Source organism: Canis lupus, chromosome X (genome assembly GCF_011100685.1).
Source record: "Canis lupus familiaris isolate Mischka breed German Shepherd chromosome X, alternate assembly UU_Cfam_GSD_1.0, whole genome shotgun sequence".
NCBI lineage: Eukaryota > Metazoa > Chordata > Mammalia > Carnivora > Canidae > Canis > Canis lupus.
This window is the reverse complement of record NC_049260.1, coordinates 73,292,289-73,311,529: the sequence shown is the minus strand read 5'-3', so window position 1 is coordinate 73,311,529 and position 19,241 is coordinate 73,292,289. Positions and strand designations below refer to the sequence as shown.

Genomic DNA, 19,241 nt, shown 5'->3' with positions numbered 1-19,241 from the left:
TGGTCCCTGCCCTGAATGTGGTGAGTCTTAACTAGGTGTGCTTTTGTCAGCTTGTGAAATGAGACCCATCACCACCTTCATTGGAACCAAGGCTACAACCAGGAGTTCTACTGCATTTGTGCTGGTCCTCTGGGGGATGGTGTCTATCACACTGGAACTGAGTAAATGTGACTGTGTGCATGGGGGGCGGGTAGGGCTTAATGTAAACAAGTTAAGCAGCCAGTGTCTACACTATGCTAGTTCTCACAGGTGGCTCTGTGTTTCTGCTGATGGGCTGGGGAGGGAAATGGTGCCAGCCATCTTCTTTGTTCCTAGAGAGATCTTTCCATGAATTCTGCTTCTCAGGCACATGCTCCAAAAAGAGCTAAAAATTTCCCCACTGTGTGCCCCAGGCACTATTCAGATTGCTATTTCCATGCTGTATGTCCCCAGGTTGTTTTCTTGCCTTCTCTCCAGGAGCAGGGCAGTGTCCTCTGGGTTCATTTCCAGCCAGTCCCATCTACTTTTAAGACTCCAGGTTTTAAGCGTCACTGGATGCAAGAACTCAGGAAATTCAGCCCCTTTCATTTCCTAAGCCAATGGCTTGGGAAATGTCCTCCTTGTGCATTCCCCTCTGTGTTCCTGTCTCTCTCACCCTTCTCCACAACCATGGCTCCCTCCCCTCCACAGCAGCCAGGATCCATTTCTCCCCTAAAACACATCTCCATACTTCCTACCTTCTTTGATGTGACCTCTTCTCTACATTTAGTTGTGGAATTTGTTCTGCCTGTCTTCAGGTTGATTTCTGGAGTTTTTAGAATGATTTGATAGTTATGTAATTGTGTTCATGGCAGGAAGAAAGCTTAGGGTCCACCTACTTCACTGTCACCCCACCTCCCTGATATCAGCCTTAAGGATTCAGAATTCCCCTGAAAACCTCCATCAAACATGATCCAATAGTCTTTAATAAACCCTTTGGTATTCGAGATACACTCTCCCCCAGCCACAGGAAAACAGCAACAACAAACAAACAAACAAACAAAAAGACACTTCTTTTGGTTCTTTAGTCCAGTTTGTCAAAAATATTTGAAAATTCTGTTTACCCTATTGGGGAACTTAAAATTTCTAAAAGAATTTTAAGCCCCAAATTTCACTTAGCTCAGATTCAGTTCAGACAGAACCCATTTCTCTTGATAATTATGCTAAATTTATTGGTTTAAACTTACAAGAAATCAGTCACAAAATCAAGGAATGCTTCTTCCATGTACTTAACAAAAGGTGACTAATGAGGTTTGCCTGGGTGGCTCAGTCAGTTGAGCATTCAACTGGATGTCAGCTCGGTTCCTAACCTCAAGGTCATGAGTTCAAGCCTCACATTGGTCTCCATGCTGGGCATGGAGCCTACTTAAAAAAGAAAAGTTGACTAAGGAGTCACTTTGCTGCTAATCAAAAAAACTCGTGATAGTTTACTTCATTCGTTAAGCATCTTTCAATATTCCTGACCTAGAAAAATGCTTTTCTTCAACCCTAATTGCTTTCTTTTATTGCTGATTTGTCTTTTCTCTACTTTTCAAAATTGTTGTTATTATCCCTTCTCTAGATTTTGTTTCTTTATGCACTGAATTATTTTACATCACATTTCCATCCACTCTTGTAGTGGAATTATTATTTATTTTTATTTTTAAATATTTATTTATTTATTTTAGAGAGAGAGAGCGTGCAAGTGGGGAAAGGGGCAGAGGAATAGGGAGAGAGAGAAGCAGACTCCCCACTAAGTGGGAAGCCTGATGTGGGACCTGATATCACAATCCTGAGATCATGGCCTGAGCCAAAATCAAGACAGGACATTCAACCAACTGAGCCACCTAGAGCCCCTGTAGTGAAATTTTTATGTGTAACATTATCTATTATGTTTTTCTGTACAATTTAAGTAAAGTTCACATTTTTTTAACCTAAATTATAATATACATATATATGATATACAATGCTTAAATATATATGATCATCATATATACACATGCACACACACATATGTACAGTTGTTATATATGAGATGTGTGTTAACTGTTGTTTATCATTCAGACTTTTATATCATTGCTCTATATCATCCTGTAGGTTAGTTCATTTCTAGTTAATATTCTTTGGATCATTCCTAAAATCTCAAGTTTAAGAACTCCTCCAAGTAACATTTAAAGCCAATATGTCTATCGCAATCAAGATGTTCATAACCAGAGAAACAAAACCAGGTAAGTTCCAAGTATCATAGACTGTTGCTTTAGCAAGACTTATTTCTATACAGGTAAACTATGCATGTCATATTCACCTGTATGATTACTTTTGGAAAAAGTAAATTTGTGTGAAGGTAGCTAATGAATGAGAGTCAATTATCAAATGAACCCTGAACAGCTAATCTTTGGAAATTCATCTTTAATTTTATACCTTGAAAGTAAACTCTATCCTCCAATAAGCAATTGCCTTATTTTTTTTAGAGACAGTGTATGAGAGCAAGGGAGAGAATCTTAAGCAGACTCTACACTGAGTGCAGAAGCCCAATGCAGGGCTTGATCTTATGACTCTGAGATCATGACCCTAGTGGAAATCAAGAGTCGGACATTTAACAGACTGAGCCACCCAGGTGCACCTACAGTTGCCTTCTTGATATCTTCATTTCAAAGACTTAACGCATTCTCAAACTTAAAATATTTTAATTTAAGCAATTTAATTTAATTGATATTTAATTGAATGTTCATCAATGAAGAAATGGGTAGACAAAATGTAGTATATAACATACAATGGAATATTATCTATTAGATGTAAGATGAAAAGGTTCTGTAGATATGTTGCCCTAAAATGTGAGATCTGCTGAACAATATATTTTAAAAAGTTTAAAACAGTCAAATTTATGAGTTTTTCCACAATTAAAAATTAAATATATGTATCTGAAGTTAATATAAACATAATTATATGATATTTAGAACTCAAATATATATAAAGTTAAATTTGTATTCTTCACCCCAAATCTACTTTTTCTTGTCTTCTCCATCTCTCCAGCATAACTCAGGTGAACAAGCCAAACACTTGTAAGTCAAACTATAAATGTCTCCCTATCATTTCCCACAACCAATGCATCATCAATTTCTACAAATCCTACCGTATATTTCTTAAATGTGTCCGTTTATTTGGAGTTTCAGTGCCCCAAACTTGTTACAAGTCATTATCATTTCTCAGGTAGACTCCTAATGTGTTTCCTAATACTATTTTGCTAGAATCCAATACAGTATTCTTATAGCATGCAATATCTTAAAAATAGCAGTAAATTGAAATATGCCATGTCACTGATTAAAATTCTTCTATGGCTTCCTATTGCTCTTGGGACAAAGTTCATAATCCTTAACATGATCTTCAGGGCTGCACACCAGCCTCATCTCATGTCATTCTCACTTTCAATTTTGACATTCCTGCCAGCAGATTGATCTCTTCATTTCCTCCAAGATGTCAACATTTTTTCTACCTCAAGGATTTCATGCATAGTATTTTGTCTGCCCAAGTCTCTTCTGAAAAATGTCATATTCATCTTTCTCATCTTACCTTAAATATAACTTCTTCAGATGGGCCTCATTTAACCACTAAACAGTTTTTGTACTTTTCTTTTAAACACAAACTTGCATACAAAGTGCATATATCATAAGAGTAGAGCTCAATTAATTATTAGAGCCTTAAAAACAAGCATATCACCAAAATCTATATTAAGAAACAGAAGCATAAACTCTTTATTAGTCATGAAATCTATTTTAACAATATAGTTAAATTTTGCCTATATTTTAAATTATACTTACATAAAATAATACTATGTATACTCTTCTGTGAATACTTTTTGCTTAATATTATCTTCATAAGACTCATGCCTTTTTTAAAAATTTTAATTGCCACATGGTATTTTGTTATGTAAGTAAACCCAAATGTATTAATCCATTTTATTCTAAATGAGAATTTGTTTCTAAATTTGCCTATTACTAATAATATTGCTATACACATTTATAACATTGTTGTGTGTGTGTTTGTGATCAAATGTACAAATGCCTGTTGGATATTTACTGAGGAGTGAAATTGCTAAGTCATAGAATAAACCCTTGTTCCTCTGTAATAATATTGCCAAATGGTTTTCTTTTTTCTTTTTTTTTTTAGCATTATGGGAGTTTTATTTATTTGGAAGTGAACTTTTAACTATCCATACAAATGCCAAAATACTACACAAAACATCCACATGAACTTTTTTCATCGTTTTTTTGAATTTTTCACAAACATTTCCTACATAATCCAACATACAACAGAGAAATGGTACATCTTTTTCCTTCAATTTGCATACAATGGAAAAACAAGAATATATATATATTACACATTTTAACTAAGACACTAGCAGGCTGACAGTTTGTCTATAAGTGAGAAATTATCTAATAAAAAATAATAAGGACTTATTTAGCATCAGTCACTTCCATAACCAAGTATTATTCTGATTAATAAAACTTACTGCCATTAGACTTGTGGCATATACTTATACTATTACTCAATTTGTAGTATTGCTCCCCACCCTTGGTTCTCCTTAACAATTACTAACATAAAAAACTGTTGCAGAGTAGGGGCAAGCATTTGCAAACAAACAAAAAAAATCCCTAGCTTATTATAAGCGTAGATGTGTATGACGGAATTTCTTCCCAAACAATGGACTTTCAAATCATTAATAAATCACCAGAATGGAATTTGCCAAGATATTATGCCTATGTCCAAGAAGAGATGCATTTATTTATATCCAACAGAGGAGCTGAAAATCAAACTTAGTGTTTAGTTTGGGGTGGGTTAGGGAATCCAGCCATTTGAAAAATGACTGTCTTAAAAAAAATGACCACCAAAAATAGGTTCACTAAATTTATTTTAAAATTCATAAAACGGTTCTTACAAAAGAGCATTACATTCTGCACACTGCTCTGAATAGATGCCAGGGACATATGGACTATTGTTACTTTTCCTCCCTGTCCCCCCCCCCCCCAAAATGTTACAGTGACCACAAAGCAAAGTGTTCACAATAATTACATGGGGGTAATTTTTCTTTTAAACCACCAACAATGGGGATCCCTGGGTGGCGCAGCGGTTTGGCACCTGCCTTTGGCCCAGGGCACAATCCTGGAGACCCGGGATCGAATCCCACGTCGGGCTCCGGGTGCATGGAGCCTGCTTCTCCCTCTGCCTGTGTCTCTGCCTCTCTCTCTCTCTCTCTCTCTCTCTCTCTCTCTCTCTCTCTCTGTGACTATCATAAATAAATAACAATTTTTTAAAAAAATAAACCACCAACAATGAACAAAAATTAAAATTCACTCACTCTGCTGTTGTTTCAAAATTTCAATGTTAGTTTTTGCACGCCCTTCCCCCACCCTCACCCTGTTTGTAAGGAACTAAAACATTACATCTGGTGAACAGCAAAGATTTCACTACACCTCAAATGCAGAACACCTATGAAGCAGAGGAATGTTGGCTTTTTAAACTAAGTAGATAAAAAAAAAAAAGATGCAGGACTCCTTCAGTTCTTCACTAGTTTTAGAAAAACTTTCCAGAATATTGCTTCACACTATAAAAAAGAAAAAGTATCTTGCATTAGAATCCTTCAACATTTGCATACTGCTTCACACTGTTCTGCAGCAAATACGGTGCATTCTGTATCTGGTCCTGTGTTCCTGTAATGGTAATGACCCGATCTTCAGACCCTTCTAGAGGTTCATCAATTTTGATCGAAGCTCCTGACTCATGACGGACTTGCTTAATCCGCCGACCACCTTTGCCAATAATAGATCCAGCCAAATCTTTGGAAATAGTTACTTGTGTAGTAATAATAGGTCCACCAAGATCACCATATGAGCCACGACCCCCTGCATAGGAATAATCATATCCGGAGCCACCCTGTGGTTCATAAACCATCTGCCATTCTGATGGGCTCCATGTATCTATTGCAGAGTCCCAAGTTTCATCAGCACTGAAACCAACCATGCCATCGTAGCGGTCTCCAGGTCTTCCTCTTCTGTCATAGGCCATGAGATCCCCTCCTCTAGGTGGTGGTGGAGGAGGAAGAGGAAGATTCCGAGCTCTACTACCACCCCGGCCACCTCTTCCAGGAGGTGGAGGAGGAGGTCCTCGGCGAGGGCTCATATCGTCATAATCTCTTCTGGATGGAGGCATAGGACGCCCACCCCGACCAGGAGGCATTTTGTCAAAACCACCTCTCCCCCGCATGGGAAATCCCACAGGGCGTCCACGGCGGTCATCAAACATCATGGTAAAGCCACCATAATCGTAGGTTTCATCATAAAAATTGGGATCATAAGGCTGTGCCCGTCCTTTGATGGGAGACTCTGATATAAGATCAAGGATGATCTTGATGCACTCTACCACCCTATCAGGTTTTCCTCCAATAAGAACAACTCTGTCAGTGGGATGAGGACAGCATTCCTGGAAAAGCTTGATTGTTGTCTGTGTGTTCTCTCGAAGTTCTTTGATTTTAGCACCTTTGACCCCAATAATTCCTCCTGCCAGACTCTGATGAATCAACAGTCTCAACTCGCAGTCAAAGTCACTTCCTTTATAGTGTTGGTAATTTAAGCATTCCACAGCATCAGATTCGAGCGGGAGCTGGCTGGTTGCAGTGGGTGATGGCAACTGCAGGCCCTCTTCCAAGGTAGGGATGATTTTCTTCAGAATTTCTCCAATTGTCTCAATATCAGCACTGATACTCAATATGCGCTCGGGGCCACTACTGTCTGGGACTGAAACACTGGCGTTGTAGTCTGTATGGAGAGCCTTAATATTCTTGCCTCCTTTTCCAATCACTGCCCCAGCATTCTTGCTCTGAAGCAAAATGCGTAGTTCAACCATCTCATCAGTGTTTCTAGATCTTTTAAAGGCTTGTTCCTCTTCCATATCTTCTGCAGGGCATTTACCAAATTCACCATTGGTTTCGGTGTTGGGGAAGGTTTCCTCTGGCTGTTCAGTTTCCATTTTCGTGTATCAAATGGACACACCAATCAGGTATTATATATCCTTGCAGAGCAGAACTGAAGTGTTCTGGGCGGGACCAACTGACACCCTAGTGCTGCAGTAGCCGCGCGAGGCCGCCGTCCCTGTGCCGCCGCGCCACCTCGCCGCCTCAGCCGGTCACCGCCAAATGGTTTTCTAAGTGTGTATACCAATTTACAATCTCACAAGTATTATATGAAGTAGAATTTCTCCAGGTCCCAGAGGGAAGTTAAACACACACACACACACCTGTTCCTTGTACTGCACCTCAGAAGGAGATTAAATAGGGCTACTGTCTCATAAAATAATACCAAACAATGTCTAGGATATACTCATAATTGCTTGTTATATCAAGAACCACAGAAATCACTATACAAATAAATAAATAAATATATTTATATATATAAAATATATATAAATAATTATGTATAATTATATATATAAATAATTATATATAATAATATAATAAATTATATAAATATAATAATATTATATATAAATAATTATATTATATATAAATACATATATACATATATTTGTTTATTTTTTTAATCTTTTTATCTACTTACTAATTTGGCCAGCTTAGCTGGCTTAGTAAAATAAAGATGGCAAAACAGAGAAGAGTAGGCATAATCATTTATTTCTACAATTGGAAGATGCTTTAATCATAAGAAAGGAACCAAGAAGAGGTTCTCAAATTCAGGAGACCATGGAAATTTTTACCAATGAATGGACAAACCTTAAGAAAAGTCACATTTGGTGACACCTGGTGGGGGATGTAGTTAATGCACAAATTGATTCCATTCTTCCTTGCTACACCACATTGATATTCATTTGTTTCTTTAGGTTTATTATAAGGACAACATTTTAAGGGCAAGTTTAATAAACTGAGACTCAGGTTGTCCTTCATTTAAGGTGCTGATGAAATTATGTGTTAAGCAGCTTAAGTGAAGACCATAGACAGTTTTTAAGTAGAAGTTTTTCAATGTTAAATCATTTCCCACATGTTAATATTCTGTCAAATATGTTCTAGTTCTGGCCAAGATGAGGTAGGCCACTCCTCTCAGGTACTCTTACAAGTACAAAAACCTTGAGATACAAAATAATAAATAAGCATAAGAAAGCTAACAGGTAGAAAGAAGTTTGACTACTTATGGAGCTCAGAACTTGATATGGCAGTGATTTTCCTTACTTATTGGTTCCCATATATATCCTGAATAGGTTGCTGCAAGAGCTTCCAACTCAGAACTGCCATCAGGTACATACAAAAGAAGCTTCAGGAAGAGCTTGTTCTTTTAGCCTTGGGACGTGAAAAGGGGTATCTTAATAACAGAAAACCTTTTTTGACAATATCTATTTTACTACTATCAGACACCAAAAGGAAAAACTGTTGCCTCCCTAACATTTCAATGGAGCTGAATGAAAAACTAATATGCTACCACACCACGTAGAAGCATGCTGGAGCACTCCAATTCCTCTGCATAGTGATGTTGGTGTACCCCAAAACAGGGAACTAAATTATCCTTTGCTTGGCAGAAGCAGGTGATGCTTTCATTTCCCCATTGGATTGTGTCGACAGGGCTGAAGAGGGAGCTATTATTCCATTGATCTCTCATTGGAAGCAGGGAACTCTTTGATTCCCTTGCTTAGGTACTATTAGTGAAGCTGAGTAGGAACTGATATTCCATCTCTCACACAATGGAAGAAAGATTTCCCTGCCCAAGTAGTCATACTGGAGTTAACATCAATATGAACATCCACTCTCACTTGTGAGCAAAGATAATTAATATAACAGTATGAGACAGAGTATTCAATATGCTTCATCCTCACCCCAGTATCAGTGGGTTTCATTGAGGATCTGTGCGAACACCCCACCTGGGATCTATAAGACTGAATAAAGTGATGTTTATTGGAGATAATCAGCACTCCACTTTCTTTCTGCTGTCCGCAGGGCTAAGAGAAAGTTAAATGTTCATAACCATCTGGCAAGAATGACAATGAAAGAGAAGGCATGAAACAGGGCTTGTTGGTACTCTGTCTCCCACCAGTGTCAACAAGACCCAATGGGCAACTAAGAACCTATACCACCATTAAGCATCTGTGAAGCAGAACGAAGTGTTGTAAGGTAAGGATAGTTAGCACTCTACTCTACCTCCCCTTATTCAGTAGTATCCTATATAGATCAGAACTTTTACCCCAACTTGGCATCAGTGAGGTGGAATATGGTGATGGGAGGTGGGGCTAGAATGACAACTGCTTCTTCCTCCCCTCCACAATTATCACCAGGGTCAAGTAGAGAACTCAGCCTCCAACTCCACCACATAGCAACAAAGCATTAGAGTAAGCCTTTCATTTATTCACTCTCTGGAGTCAGTGGGGCCAAGCAAGGAATTGATTTTATACCTGTCTCATTCAGAGGCAATGAGGAGGTAGGAAGAAATGCTCTACTTTCACTAGGAAGGTGTCAAGATTGCCGAAGGGGGAAGCTGAATTCCCATTCCTCTCCACGAGTCTGTAAAGAAACATTGTGATCCAGCATTCCACTTTTCCTGAAGTATGTCAGGAGGTCCCAGAGGGAAGTTAAACACACACACACACACACACACACACACACACACACACACCTGTTCCTGTTCCATTGTACCCAACAATGTCTAGGATATACTCATAATCACTTGTTATATCAAGAACCACAGGAATCACTATATGAATGAGAAAAGACAATCAACAAATGCCAACACAGGGTTAAATCAGAATTTGGAATTCTATGACAGAGCTAATAGCAGTCATGATAAAAATTCTTCAGCAAATAATGAAAAAAATAGAAAATATCAGAAAAAAATGTTTTAAAACTGATCCACTTGTCGTTCCAGAACAAGAAGAAGTAGGCACATTGCCTCACACTTTTCTTCTAAACACAAGAAAGTATCCTGAAAATAATTCAACAGACAATTATAACTATGAAAGGTGTAAAGAAGATTGACTAGCTAGGGTCTTTAGGAGTTGAATTACAACACTGCAGTGAATTCCTCGTGTTTAATTTTCTTAATTTCTTTATACATGCAGTACTGGGCAACAAAGAGATCTACAGGTGGCACCCACAATACATAGAGAGAGAAACAAAAAAAAAATAGAAAAGGAAAGAAGAAAATCCTAATCTTGTTAGGCAAGTCACTGGGAAAGGGAAAGCCTATTGAGGAATTGGGAGGCAGACTCATACTCAATGACAGCAGTGTCTAATCTGCATACTGCAAGATGATGTTGCACTAGCAACTAGCAAAATGCAGTAAAACTGCCCAATTCCTACCTCACAATGGTCAGCAGAAGTAGCACAATCTGCCATGTAATCACTAGCAGAACCTGCAAGGGCAAACCTATCACTGCCTTGCATCAACCAGCAACAATGGGCTGCATCTACTTGCAGAAGCATCACCAGCAGAATCTGGGTGTTTCAAGGAATGTGTTGCCTCAAAATTGCTGGCAATGGTGAGTAAGCTCTGTATGCAGCAGTAGCAACAGTGAAACCAAGCAAGGAGAGGCCTCTCCTATTCCATATCCATGGATAGCCACAGAGGTATTTGAAGAATAATGGCTAAAAATATCCCAAACTTGGAGAAAGACCTAATTTGTTCTCAGCATCATCACCAACAGAGCCTGTGGGCCAACTGATTCTCCATCCCACAACCACTGACAACAACAGGCCTGATCTAGCCATAGTGGGGATATTAGCAGAGATCAGAAGAGCTGTCAGAATAAATATGATAAAACCAGAAAGAGTAAGTGCTTTTTAAAATAGAAAATTTAAGGGATGCCTGGGTGGTTGAGCGTCTGCCTTTGGCTCAGGCCATGATCCTGGAACCCACGATCGAGTCCCACGTCAGGCTCCCTGCATGGAGTCTGCTTCTCCCTCTGCCTGTGTCTCTGCCTCTCTCTCTCTCTCTCTCTCATAAATAAATAAAATCGTTTCTTCCAATCCATGAGCATGGAACATTTTTCCAACTCTTTCTGTCTTCCTCAATTTGTTTCAGAAGTGTTCTGTAGTTTTTAGGATATAAATCCTTTACCTCTTTGGTTAGGTTTATTCCTAGGTATCTTATGCTATTGGGTGAAACAGTAAATGGGATTAAGTCCTTAATTTCTCTTTCTTCAGTCTCATTGTTAGTGTATAGAAATGCCACTGAATTCTGGACATTGATTTTGTATCCTGGCACACTGCTAACTTGCTGTATGAGTCTAGAAAGCTTGGGGTGGAGTCTTTTGGGTTTTCTATGTACAGTATCATGTCATCTGCGAAGAGGGGAGTTTGATTTCTTCTTTGACAATTTGAATGCCTTTGTTTCTTTTTGTTTGATTGCTGAGACTAGGACTTAGACATGGATGGAACTGGGGGGTATTATGCTGAGTGAAATAAGTCAATTGGAGAAGGACAAACATTATATGGTCTCATTCATTTGGGGAATATAAAAAATAGTGAAAGGGAATAAAGGGGAAAGGAGGAAAAATAAGTGGGAAATATCAGAAAGGGAGAGAGAACATAAAAGACTCCTAACTCTGGGAAACGAACTAGCAGTGGTGGAAGGGGAGGTGGGCGGGGGATGGGGGTGACTGGTGGTGGACACTGAGGGGGGAACTTGACAGGATGAGCATTGGGTGTTATTCTGTATGTTGACAAATTGAACATCAATAAAAAATAAATTTATTAAAAAAAAGAATGATATTTGCTGTGAGCTTTTCGAAGATGGCTTTTAAGATGCTGAGGAATGTTCCCTTTATCCCTACACTCTGAAGAGTTTTGATCAGGAATGGATGCTGTGGTTTGTCAAATGCTTTCTCTGCATCTAATGAGAGGGTCATATGGTTCTTGGTTTTTCTCTTGCTGATATGATCAATCACATTGATTTCTTTACGAGTGTTGAACCAGCCTTGCAACCCGGGGATAAATCCCACTTGGTCATGGTAAATAATTTTCTTAATGTACTGTTGGATCCGTTTGGCTAGTATCTGGTTGAGAATATTTGCATCCATGTTCATCAGGGATATTGGTCTATAATTCTCCTTTTTGGTGGGGTCTTTGTCTGGTTTTGGAATTAAGGTGATGCTGGCCTCATAGAATGAGTATGGAAGCACTCCATTTCTTTCTATCTTTCTGAACAGCTTTAGTAGAATAGGTATGGTTTCTTCTTTAAATGTTTGATAGAATTCCCCGGGGAAGCCATCTGGCCCTGGACTTTTGTGTCTTAGGAGGATTTTGATGACTGGTTCAATTTCCTCCCTGGTTATTGGCCTGTTCAGGTTTTCTATTTCTTCCTGTTCCAGTTTTGGTAGTTTGTGGTTTTCCAGAAATGCATCCATTTCTTCTAGCTTGCCTAATTTATTGGCATATAGCTGCTCATAATATGTGTTTTAAATCGTTTGTATTTGCTTGGTGTTGGTGGTGATCTCTCCTTTCTCATTCATGATTTTATTAATTTGAATATTCTCTCTCTTCTTTTTAATAAGGTTGGCTAATGGTTTATCTATCTTATTAATTCCTTCAAGGAACCAACTCCTGGTTTTGTTGATCTGTTCCACAGTTCTTCTGCTCGCTATTTCATTGAGTTCTGCTCGAGTCTTTATTAACTCTCTTCTTCTCCTGGGTGTAGGATTTATTTGATGTTTTTTCTCCAGCTCCTTTGGGTATAAGGTTAGCTTTTGTACTTGAGTTCTTTCCAGATTTCGATGGATGCTTGTATTGCCATGTATTTCCCCCTCAGGACTGCTTCTGCTGTATCCCAAAGATTTTAAACAGTTGTATCTTCATTCTCATTAGTTTCCATGAATTTTTAAAAATCTTCTCTAATTTCCTGGTTGACCCTTTCATCTTTTAGCAGGATGGTCCTTAACCTCCACGTGCTTGAAATCCTTCCAAACTTCTTCTCGTGATTTAGTTCTAATTTCAAAGCATTATGGTCTGAGAATATCCAGGGGACAATCCCAATCTTTTGGTATCGGTTCAGACCAGATTTGTGACCCAGTACGTGGTCTATTCTGGAGAAAGTTCCATGTGCACTTGAGAAGAATGTGTATTCAGTTGAGTTTGGATGTAAAGTTCTGTAGATATCCGTGAAATCCATCTGGTCCAGTGTATCATTTAAAGCTCTCGTTTCTTTGGAGATGTTGTGCTTAGAAGACCTATCAAGGGTAGAAAGAGCTAGATTGAAGTCACCAAGTATAAGTGTAGTATTATCTAAGTATGTCTTCACTTTCGTTATTAATTGATTGATATACTTGGCAGCTCCCACATTTGGGGCATAAATAGTGATGATTGTTAGGTCCTCTTGTTGGATAGATCCTTTAAGTAGGATATAGTGTCCCTCTTCATCTCTCACTACAATCTTCGGGATAAAATTTAGTTTATCTGATATAAAGATGGATACCCCTGCTTTCTTTTGTGGGCCATTTGAATGGTACATGGTTCTTCAACCTTTTATTTTCAGGCTGTAGGTGTCTTTAGGTCTAAAATGAGTCCCTTGTAGACAGCAAATAGATGGGTCTTGCTTTTTTATCCAGTCTGAAACTCTGTGCCTTTTGATGGGGTCATTAAGCCCATTCATGTTCAAAGTTACTATTGAAATATATGAATTTAGTGTCATCATGATGCCTATTCAGTCCCTGATTTTGTGGATTGTTCCCTTCGACTTCCTCTTTCAATTACAAAATCCCCCTTAGTATTTCTTGGAGAGCCGGCTTGGTGGTCACATATTCTTTCAGTTTCTGCCTATCTTGGAAGATATTTATCTCTCCTTCTCTTCTGAATGAGAGCCTTGCTGGATAAAGTATTCTTGGTTGCATGTTCTTCTCATTTAGGACCCTGAATATATCCTGCCAGCCCTTTCTGGCCTGCCAGAAATATATATATATATATATATATATATATATATATATATATATATATATATTATATAACCTATCTCACTACTTCATTAACCATTTATCAGTTGATGGGCATTTGGGTTATTTCTATAATTTGGCTATTGTTGATAGTGCCGCTATAAACATTGGGGTATATATGCCATTTGAATCATATCTTTGTATCCTTTGGATACTCAGTAGTGTAATTGCTGAGTCTTAAGATAGTTCTATTTTTAATTTTTTGAAGAACCTCTATACTGTTTTCCAGAGTGGTTGCACAAGTTTGCATTTCTACCAACACTATAAGAGGGTTCCCTTTTTTCTGTATCCTTACCAAGATCTGTTTCCTGAGTTGTTAATTTTAGCCATTCTGATAGGTGTGAGGTGGTATCTCATTGTGATTTTGATTTGTATTTAACTAAAGATGAATGATGTTGAGCATCTTTCATGTGTTTCTTAGTCATTTGTATGTCTTCTTTGGTGAAATGTCTGTTCATATCTTTTGTCCATTTTTAACAGGATTATTTATATTGAGAGTGTTGAGTTTGATAAGTTCTTTATAGATTTTGGATACTAGCCCCTTTACCTGATATGCTATTTTCAAATATCTTCTCCCACTCCATAGGTTGCCTTTTAGTTTTGTTGACTGTTTCCTTTGCTGTGCAAAAACTTTTATCTTGAAGTCCCAATAGTTCATTTACCCTTTTGTTTCTCTTGCTTTTGGAGATGTGTCTAGCAAGAAATTGTTGCAGCCAAGGTCAAAGAAGTTGCTGCCTGGGTTCTCAAGGATTGAGTTCCTGTCTCACATTTAGATCTTTCATTCATTTTGAATTTATTTTTGTGTATTATGAAAGAAAATGGTCCAGTTTCATTCTTCTGCATATGGCTGTCCAATTTTCCCAACACCATTTGTTGAAGAGATTTTTTTTCCCATTAGATATTCTTTCTTGCTTTGTGACACACTAGTTGACCATAGAGTTAAGGGTTCAAGTCTGGGTTCTCTATTCTGTTCTACTAATCTATGTTTCTGTTTTTATGCCAGTACCAAAGTAACTTGATAATCACAGTTTTGTAATATAGCTTGAAGTCAGGAGTTGTGATATCTCCAACTTTGGTTTTCTTTTTCAATATTACTTTGCCTATTTGGGTTCTTTTCTGGTTCCATACAAATTTTTAAATTATTTGTTCTATTTCTGTGACAGCTGATAGTGGTATTTTGATAGGGATTGCACTGAATGTGTAGATTGCTATCAGTAGTATAGACATTTTAACAATATTCTTCCAATCCATGAGCATGGAATTGTTTCCCATATATTTATGTCATCCTAAGCTTCTTTTATAAGTGTTATATAGTTTTCAGAGTGCTGATCTTTTACCACTTTGGTTAGGTTTATTCCTAGGTATCTTATGATTTTTGGTGCAATTGCAAATGAAATCGATTATTTGATTTATCTTTCTGCTGCTTTGTTACTGAAGTACAGAAATGCAACAGATTTATGTACATCGATTTTATATCCTGAGACTTTGTTGAATTATATCAATTTTAGTAATTTTTATGGAATTCTTCAGATTTTCTATGTAGAGTTTAATGCCATCTGTGAAGAGTGAAAGTTTGACTTCTTTCTTGCAGATTTTAATGTCTTTTATTTCTTTTTGTTGTTTGATTGCTATAGCTAGGACTTCCAGTACTATGTTGAACAACAATGATAACAGCAGCTATCCCTATCCTGTTACTGACCCTAAAGGAAAGCAATCATTTTTCCCCCATTGAGGATGACATTAGCTGTGGGACTTTTGTGTATGGCATTTATAATGTTGAGGTATGTTTTTTCTATCCCTACTGTCTTGAAGGTTTTGATCAAGAAAGGATGCTATATTTTGTCAATTTTTTTCTGCTTCTGTTGAGAAGATCATATGGTTCTTATCCTTTATTTTATTAATGTGGTGTATCACATTGATTTATTTGCAAATATTGAACCACCACTACAGCCCAGGATTAAATCCCGCTTGATTGTGGTGAATGTACTGTTCAATTTGATTTGCTAGTATTTTGCTGAGAATTTTTAAATCCATATTCATTAGGGATATTGGTCTGTAATTCTCCTTTTTAGTGGGATCTTTAGTTTTTTAATCAAGGTAATGCTGGCCTCACAGAATTATTTTGGAAGTTTTCCTTCCATTTCTATTTTTTGGAACAGTTTCAGGAAAATCGGTATTAATTTTTCTTTACATGTTTGGTAGAATTCTCCTGGGAAGCCTCCAGCCCTGAAATTTTGTTTGTTGGGAGACTTTTTTCATTACTGATTCAATTACTTGGCTGGTTATGGGTCTGTTCAGATTTCCTATTTCTTCCTGTTTCAGTTTTGGTAGTTTATATGTTTCAAGTACTTTATCCATTTCTTCCAAATTGTCCAATTTGGTGGCATATAATTATTCATAATATTCTCTTATAATTGTATTTCTCCAGTGTTGGTTGTGATCTCTCTTCTTTCATTCATGATTTTGTTAACTTGGTCCTTCCTCTTTTCTTTTTGATAAATATGTATAAAGGTTTATCAATTTTGTTAATTCTTTCAAAGAACCAGCTGCAATTTTTGGTGATTTATTCTATTGTTTTCTTTTTTATTTCTATATCATTTATTTCTGCTCTAATCTTTATTATTTCCCTTCTTCTGTTTTTTGGCTTTATTTGGTGTTCATTTTCCAGCTGCTTTAGGTGTAAGGTTAGATTGTGTATTTGAGACTTTCGTGCTTTTTGAGGAAGGCCTGTATTGCTATACACTTTGCTCTTAAGACCACCTTTGATGCATCCCAAAGTTTTTGAACTGTTGTTTTCATTTTCATTTGCTTCTGTGTATTTTTAAATTTCTTTTTTCATTTTCTGGTTAACCCATTTATTTTTTTAGTAGGATGTTCTTTAGCCTCCATGTTGCCTTTTCATTTTTTTTCTTGTGGGTGATTTCAAGTTTCATAGTGTTGTGGTCTGAAAATAAGGTGGTATGACCTCAATATTTATATATTGGTTGAGGCCTGATTTGTGACCCAGTATGTGATCTCTTCTGGAGAATGTTCCATGTTCACTCAAAAATAATGTGTATTCTGCTCCTTTAAGATGATATGCTATGAACTTATCTGTTAAGACCATCTGATGCTGTGTGTCATTCAAAGATATTGTTTCCTTGTTGGTTTCCTGCTTAGATTATCTGTCCATTGCTGTAGGTGAGGTGTTAAAGTCCCTACTATCATTGCATTATTATCAATAAGTTCAAGTTTGTTATTAATTGATTTATATTTTTGGGTGTTCCCAAGTTGAGAGTGTAAATATTTACAATTGTTAGATCTTCTTATTGTATATAACCCTTTAATATGATATAGTGCCCTTCTTCATCTCTTTGTACAATCATTGGTTTAAAATGTTGTAAGTATGGCTACTAGAGCTTCCTTTTTGATTTCCATTGGCATGATAAATGTTTCTTCACTCCCTCACTTTCATTCTGGAAGTGTTTTTGTTTCTAAAATGAGTTTCTTGTAAGGAGCATATCAATGTGTCTTTTTCCCCCCTCTGTTCTTTTATTCCATGTCTTTTGAATTGAGTATTTAATCCATTTACATTCAGAGTAATTATTGAGAGATATGAATTTAGAGCCATTTCATCACCTATATAGGCACCTTCATTATTTTCAATAATAATTTTATCTTCTATATCACCTATTCATTCCTCTGCTTCTTTCATCCTCATTGTGATTAAATCCAGTTGGTTTTAGATGTCAATTATAGCATCTTAAAATTTGGCTTAATTTTTATGTCTTTTTCTCTGCAGCAAGGGTTTTTTTCTGGTGTTTTCTATGCTTTTTAAAGCCCAACTAGGATTCCTATGACTGTTGTTCTAAATTCTTGTTCAGATATATTGCTTATATCTGTTTTTAGCAAGTTCCTGGCTACAATTTCCTTTTGATTTTTCTCTTGGGGAAAATTCCTCCATCTTTCAATTTTGTCTAGTGGTTTTTGTTTGTTTTGTTTTCTTTTGTTTTTTAGTGCTATGAAAGCTTGTTATGTTTCCTGCTCCCGAGTGTAATGCTATAGTAAGAAGGGGTTGTACACTGTCCAAGGTCTGGTGCCGAAGAGGAGTTTCTGGTATATGCTGCTCACTCTGCTATTGTGTTTGGCTGCTCTTTCCCACAGGTCAATCCTCTGCAGAGTTTCTCCTTCCTTGCAGTGGGGAATGTTTGGACCTTTAACAAGGTATGCTTTGATTTGTTTTTTAAAATAAGCCTGATTTTTTAAAAAAATGCCTGATCTAATAAAACTGAAAAGGTAAAGGGAAAAAAAAACAACAAACCAAAAAGCAAAAAAAAAAAAATAAGCTTGATTCCAAAGAAAAAGAAAGAAAAAAGAAAAAAAAAAACTTGATCCAAAAAATGAGAAAAGGAAACAGACAAACAAGCAAACAAAAAAACTATAAGCCTGATTCCAGGGAAAAAATAAAAATAAACAAATAACCTGGTTCTATTTCCACCATAACTGAAGGTGATGCTTTGGAGCACTCTATGATCTGTAGATTTGGTAGATGTAGGGATGCTGTGTTGGTCCACTGAGGGAGAGGCCTATTGTACTGGCTCATAGTCAGACCTGCCCTTCTAAAGATACTCTGGAGGGTGCAGGGTGATGGGGTTTGGTGTAAATGGCTTCAGCCTCCACTGGAGGTGCTGTGTTGCTTGCTGAAATTCAACTGAGCTGGTGGGGAGGGGGTTAGAAAATGGCTCCATCCTGTCCTCTCCATCCAGGGAGGGAACTTGTTCCTGCCACTATTCAGAAAACTCTCACGTAAATGTAAATAATTTCCTCCTCCTTTGCCTCAGGCTTCCATCAGATATCTGCCCTCGACCTATTCATGCCCAGGCCACTGGCATAACCAGTACCACAGTCATGTGTTTTATCTGTGGTCCACAGCTGGGATTCCAAACTCCAAATCTTAAAGGACCTGGAAAAGTGGGGACCCACTCCCCTCCCCTAGAGGAGAGCCTCACAACATTGCACCAGGCTTTGTCTGTCCCAGAAAAGCAGTTGCATAGTCATGTGGGTGCCTAGGGTCTATGGTGAACTATAACAAATAGCTGTGATCAGGGGATCCACTTTGTGTGCACAACTCTGTCCCCTGCTGTTGAATGGTTGCTTAATGTTGCCTGCTGGATTCCTTGTCCTTAGAGAGGAAATATACCCTTTTCCAAATGAACTCCAGTAAGGGAAACATTCTCTTCCAGTGTGATCCAGGGGGTCCTCACACCATGTTTTCCAGTGTCTACTCTGGGCCT

The 19,241-nt window shown here is 37.5% G+C and overlaps 1 pseudogene; it reads right to left on the bottom strand.

Moving 5' to 3' along the window:
• Window positions 4,162–7,183, bottom strand: LOC476309 (heterogeneous nuclear ribonucleoprotein K pseudogene; annotated as a pseudogene).